Consider the following 6,718-nt stretch of genomic DNA (forward strand, 5'->3'; position numbering starts at 1 on the left):
GACTTTAGTTCTTTCTTTTTTTTAAACACAAGGTTTTGATTGGCAGGTTAGTTTCTTCCTATTAATTGTTTTTCGATGATCACGGGGTTGAGCGGCAGTCGTTTACCAGGCCTTTGATCTGACTCATTGTGCCCTTGTATGAATGGTTGCTTTTATTTTGCACTTTGATCTTTGCAAGCTGTAGACTTAAAATAAAAGAAAAGCTTCTATCATTAGCAGCTAACACCATTAGGAGACGCATCAAACCCTACATGATAGATGACCAGTTCGGATTCTTCCCGGAGACGTTTTATCAGGGTATAAACATGCCAATAGAGGTAGATGCTGCATAGTGTTTCATCCTTGTTTTTACAAATCAGCTATTTCACTTTTTTACATGCAACATCTGAAATAGTGCCCAGAATAAAATGTCTACTTCCATGGTTTAGTTGCTTGTCCATTGGCTTTCTCTGCAATTATGCCTAGTTCTCATCTCCGTTCAGTGCTCCTTTTGGGATTTCTCCCATTAAACTTGATTTCTCCAGATAAAATTCATATGAGCCAATCAGCAAACAGAAGGAGGACTTGAGTCGTTCAGTCTCTGTGCTCTTTATCCACTGTAGCTTTCAGTTTTAGTTTGGCAATGGCGGCGGGGAAAATGAATGAAGCCATTCAGTAGCGTCTTCGATGGACTTTTCTCAACTGCTATAATTTTGAGATAATCTTCACATGGCATTTTGTCTTCTTCTTTTGTCCCACACTTGTCTAATTTGACCCTTATTTTAGGACGACAACATGCTAACATGCGCAGGGACGAGGACTGAATGTGTTTTGGAGTACTGCATTACAATGTGCCATCAATGTTGGTTCAAAGTCGAAGCTTGACTTTGGATTGATTAAGTTGTCAAAGAAGAATGGCTGACTGGATGCATTTTGATCATTATAATATTTTGCACTGTTGATCTTCCTTTTAATCAGTGTTACTACAAAGTGCAATCTGACATTGTGGAATGACATTCCTCAAGTTCTCACTTCACTTTTTGTATTTTCCCAATCTTTACTAAATCTATAATTCTGTCAGGAGCTGGCAGATGTACGCCGGCGGAGCACGCGGGGTCGTCTCATAAAATCCTTTTAACCTTAACTTGTTCTTATCATACAGCCAGCTGTCTGCAAGGTGGGTCACTGTGGTGATGAAGCAGCTATTAGCTTGGGCAGACTGACCTTACAAAAGGAAATCTGTCACAAACTAAGTTCTCCAAAGTATCCAGCCTCCGAAAATGCATGATCAATCGAGCTGACTCAAGTGATTTTACGAGCGAGATTCGCCGTCAGGAGTGTCAGCGTGTGATTACACCTACATCTATCATTGTGATGGGGCTAAGTATTGGCTCCTCGTGGCAGACTCTGAGGAATAAGACTCGACTTCAAGACGGACTTCACAGACTTACCAGATCAGCAGTCTGAAGCGATCAGCAGAGAGGGTAAGCTGTTTTTCCCTTTATGCTTTCAACTACCTCTTAATTTTTTTTTTTTTTTTTTTAGTTTTGGCATTCTGGCTTTACTTTTCAGTGGAGTATACTCACACATTTATCACACGAACAACAAGAGAATTTTAGGTAAAAACAAAGGAAAACACATTAAATCCACAAATTTCTTTGTATTTACTAGGTACCCTATATAAAAAGAAATAGGAAACATGAGTCCAAAACAGAAAATAATTGTAAATTTGAAGGTGAAGGATAAATGGCTTTCAAGCATTTGTATTCAATACCCCAGAGTCAGTACTTTGTAGAACCCTTTTGCATTGCGAATACAGCTGTAACTTTTGTGTTTGGTCTCTACCAACGCGTTCTTCTTTGTAAAATAGTTCAAAGTGAGCCTTCACCCCCGTCTCAAGTCTTTGGCAGCATCTCACACAGGGGTGTCCAAAACCTTTTGCCACATTGCCCAAAATCGTCAAGTTAAAAGGGCTTAAGGGACAAAAACATGGTGCCTTTCCCTACTCAACAATAAGAAGGTGTTCAGGCTTTTGTCGTGTCTCAGTTCATGTCACGATTCTGGAGTGAGTTCTGTTCCTTGTTAGGAATTAACGTCAATTTCTCTTCTGGTTTCCACACTCAATGAGAGAGAACGAACAAAAAAGGTTCATAATTATTTCTACACAGACAAAACACACACAGACTGACAAGGAAGATGTAAGTAGCCAAATATTTTATCGTTGCCTTAAGTTTTGGAAGTAGATTATGGAGACGGAGTAACTGCATTGCATGCTTCTTTACTCCTCCTTGTTCTTCTTCTGCTCCTATCGATCCTTTGCAACTACATCACTTAATGATGCGAGGCGCCATGACGGATGTCGGAAGTGAGGAACAGAATTACTGGATGGAGCAAGAGATTGTTTTCCCAAGCAGGTTGTTAGAGAGACATTTGGGAAAGATCAACAGGCTTGGACTCAAACCTGTGACGCCCTATACATGGGATGCCTGCTTTATCCCTGAGCCACCACCACGCCCTGCCCAGTTGTTTTTGACAGTATAGACATGGCTTCGACTTTTTCAAGTCGAGCTAATTTATCTGTGGAAGCAGCACACCAAGTTGTTGCTCACAGACGGCGGTATTTTCTAAAGTTGGACATAGCTAACTTAGAAACAGACCCAAACCTTCTCCCTCCTGATGTGTTTGTTGATTTAATCAAATTGCCAACTTTGCCTGAAGTCATACCACATACATAATTACTACCACTATGTTGTAAACGGCGATTATCCTTACACCAGAGCAGACTTAAAACCGTGCTAAAGTCTAGATCAGTGTTTCTCAAACTTTTTCAGCCTGAGGACCAGTTAACCTGAAATTGCCCTGCGATAACATATGTTAATATATGATGCAACCTGAAATGAAAATATTAGTCTCTTAACTCATGTATCGTTGTTTTCTTTGTTCATCCTAATGAGAAGAGTGATGCTGTTTGGTACATATGAGTGGCCAAGACAAAACCATGAACATGAAGACCCATCTACTTTGGCATTTTGACTTATTTACAGATTCTGAAAGTGTTTAAGTTTAAGTTTCCAATGATGTCAAACACATGAAAATAAAAAAAGTCGTTCATTACTACAGAGTGTTATGTGCATTAATAACATTTAGGACTATTTGTGCTTTAGAAGCACAATTAAAGAAAAATCCAGTCGCTAGTGAACGACAACACTCAGCAGATATAACTTGGCTTCCTTTGATCATATAATATTCCTGGAGTTGTTTTCTTTCAACCGGTATCTGCAGCTTTTCCTTTTCATAACCTGGTTTTAAGCCAGTTTTCCATCGTTATTTTTAACACAATCCTTTGGTATGCTAACTATAGCGTCGCACTTTGAGCTAACATCATGGCAAATGAACAGTGGTTTACATGCAGTGGTATTTCACAGACCACTAGGGGGCGCCTGCAGCCCACCAATGCCCCGGGGACCACCATTTAAGACTGGTCTAGATGCTTACCAGTTTCTTTCGTACATGGAAACTACATGATGGTGAGACATGATCAGGCATGTACCTTCTCCATAATACAATATTTGATTGCATCTTATCAGTTGTACTTATTGTGTATATGAACGCTAATCTTAACTTGTAAAAAGCCTTTGGAAATCCGGGAATACACCGATGACTGCCGGTCTTTACCGATTGACAGCTTGTATCCATTGTCGTCTTCTTTCTTCATCATAAGGTTGACGATAAAATGATGAGTGAGGTTTGTATCCTTGTCCATTTGTGCAGCCAGGCATACATCACCCTATAACAGTTTTTAAAGTGAAATCAACTAAAAGTGATATTAGGCTACCAGCTGTCTGTTTTTTGACAAGCTTTACGGGAGTTAATGAGCGCGTAGATTGTTTTGTCATTGGTCATGGCGGAGTGGTCCGCTTTCTGAAGAGCGTGACATTACGTACAAAGAATCAGTAGGGGATCATCCACTTCCACCTCACCACATCCCTACCATCCTCCTTTCTCACCCCACCCTCTGTGCTTCCTCCTTGCCTACATAAATGATTCTTCTCTGTGATCATCCACTTCTCCATCATTCAGCCTGAGCTGTCAATCTATAATACTCATCTCTAATCCTGTCCATTCTGGCTGCTCCCAATAAAAATCCAATAATATTCAGCTCAGGCACCCACAGCTCCACCTTCTCTCTTTTCTCCGGTGGCACCATCTTCAAACCCAACATTATACCGGCTGTACTTTCTGGTACATGTTCTCTTTCAGTCTTCCATTTGTCATTCTGTCACAGTTCGCTCCAGGTACTCATCTCCATACACAGCGCCCCGTCTTCTTAACCTCGTCTGTGTGCTGCTTTTTACTTTAGCGGATTGACCCCAAAGCGACTTCAATACATCTACCATTTACCAACACTTCAAGTGAAACACTGAATATGCATGGGAGTAAATGGGCTGAAATTGGATATAGTGCTTTTCTAGTCATGCTAACCACTCAAAGTGCTGTACACCGGCGACACTTTCACCCAGACACACGCACAAACACCAATACACAGGTCTGTAGGCAACTTGGGGCTAAGTGCCTTGCTCAGGGGCACATCGATATGTCGCAGGAAAAATCTGGAACCTTTTCTACTCAATCTGGCAGCAAAATATAAAATTATTGTGTTATACTCATAGACGATGGGCAGATTGTAAGTCTCACTGTAAATTCTGACGCTTTGTTGAAATGAGATTTCGTTTTGTCATTTTGCACGTAATTTTAATGCAACTTCAATCAGCCTTTGGATCTCAAATGTTCTCAAAGGCAAGTTATAGCAGAATGCACTGATAAAAACCCATTAGCAAAATATTAATAAATAGCTGACTCTATGTTTCATAGGTTTTTCTTAAAATTAAATAAAACTGGACAGGCCTGTCACGACAAATTTTGCTGGATAATAAATTGCCTCAGTACTTGTTGCGATAAACAATAACATGATTGTTTTGAGACAATTTTCAGGTAATATACTGATAATGGTATAGTATTTCAAATTTACCCTCTTAAAGACCAATCAACATTAGAATTATAAAAAAACAATTTACACTGGAACGAGAAGAAATTTGTCAGGATCTGTGTTTTTCTTTGTTTATTTAGAGTGTTCTGTGTCCTTAAGTCTCTTCGTTGTCCTGTCCTCCCCTTGATTGTTCCCAGGTGTGTCTCGTTTCTGTGATTACCCTCCCGTGTATTTAACTCCACCTATGTTCCTTGTTCCTCGTCGGGTCCTTGTCGTCGTCAGTGTGTCCATTTGCCTGCTGCTAGTTGTTTTGGACTGTGTTTTCGTCATTAAATATCATAATTCATCTGACCTGGGTCCGCTGCGTCTGCCTCACCACCCTTCACCGCACCAATCCATGACAAAATTTGAAATATTTGAAATAAAACAAAACGAAGAACAATAGATAAAACCAAAACCATAAGAAAACTTTAGAAAAATACCTGAGAGGAATCTTTGCAATATTTGCGCTAATGCATCACAGTAAATGTGAGATTTTTGTAACTCGCCATATCGATCATTCTATAACTTGATTTCAGGTAATGCTCAGGCAGCAGCGTAGTAGAAGGAAGAAACACTGCCACCTAGAGGTGGGAGTTGCTATCACTTAAACCAAATACTTTTGACAATTTGTGCAGAAAATTTGCAACACACACAATTATGCATTAGTGTGAAAAAATGTAGGGATGTGCTGAGTTTGAGAGAATTTCCTTATAAATTTGGCCATACTGATTGATGTAATTTATCAGTATAGAGGTAAAAGAAAAAAATCTTCTTTGATTTGATTAATAAAATAATCTTTGAGTACAGAACTGTTATCTTGAAGGTTATATTTTGGGGTCCCTATAGAGTTTAGAGAACCACATGAAAGCTGTGGCGGACCGGATTTGGCCCCCAGGCCTTGATAGACCTTCAGACCGCAGAAGACACATTGTAGTGCGTTTATGAAGCAAAAGATATAGACATTATGTGTGTACGTGTGCGTTTATGAATTCTAAAGTTGCTGTTAAGGCAGATCCAACATCTCCATTATGGACGTCCGCCATGTTTGTTTCGTCCACTGACTTCATTTGATGGCATTTCGTCCCTCCTCCGTCGCAACATTGTGAGAGTTGCATGTAAAACTCTAAGCATATGTTTGTTCAGCTTGAGCTTACATTAATAAACATCTGATATATTTCTGATTTAGGAGCACATAGGAAATTGGTCTGGGTCTCATTTGAATAAAAATGGGATTTTTGCTGTTCAGAGTGTTGTAAAGAAGTGAAATATGGGTCACTTATGGGGAGAGAAAATGTGGATTTTGTGTGACTTTTGCCTGCAATGAGAAAGTAGCAATAGTCTACTGTAAGAAAGTATGACTGATTTTAAAGGTGTCATTATTTATGAGAGACGATCGGTTGGAAACAGGAATCAGACCCAACCAATGGTAACAGGTAACATCTTCTGTAAGGGTAGGAGGAGGCAAAAGAAAGAACTGACTCTTAACTTTCCTCCCGCCTCCCTTTCATTCAGACTTAATTGCTGCCACTGGCTGTTGCTGATTCTAAACACACTGGTATGATTTTCCTTGTGATTTTGCGTCTGAACTCGTCTGCTGAACAAAGATATCCATTTTAAGTAAATTTAATGGACAAGGTATCTTAATTTAAAATCAGACCTGAATACTTTATTCCATTTTTTAAAATGTATTTATGATATTCATCCGTTGGG

General features: G+C 39.6%; 1 long non-coding RNA gene across 1 annotated transcript; it reads left to right on the forward strand.

The window, feature by feature from the left end:
- The first annotated feature begins 1,880 nt into the window (after window positions 1-1,880).
- Window positions 1,881-6,478, forward strand: LOC114142648 (uncharacterized). Its single transcript, XR_003595089.1, has 3 exons — window positions 1,881-1,937; window positions 2,377-2,379; window positions 6,467-6,478. It is a non-coding gene; the product is annotated as an uncharacterized LOC114142648 (long non-coding RNA).
- Window positions 6,479-6,718: the final 240 nt, after the last annotated feature.

The sequence above is a fragment of the Xiphophorus couchianus genome, chromosome 4 (assembly GCF_001444195.1).
Source record: "Xiphophorus couchianus chromosome 4, X_couchianus-1.0, whole genome shotgun sequence".
NCBI lineage: Eukaryota > Metazoa > Chordata > Actinopteri > Cyprinodontiformes > Poeciliidae > Xiphophorus > Xiphophorus couchianus.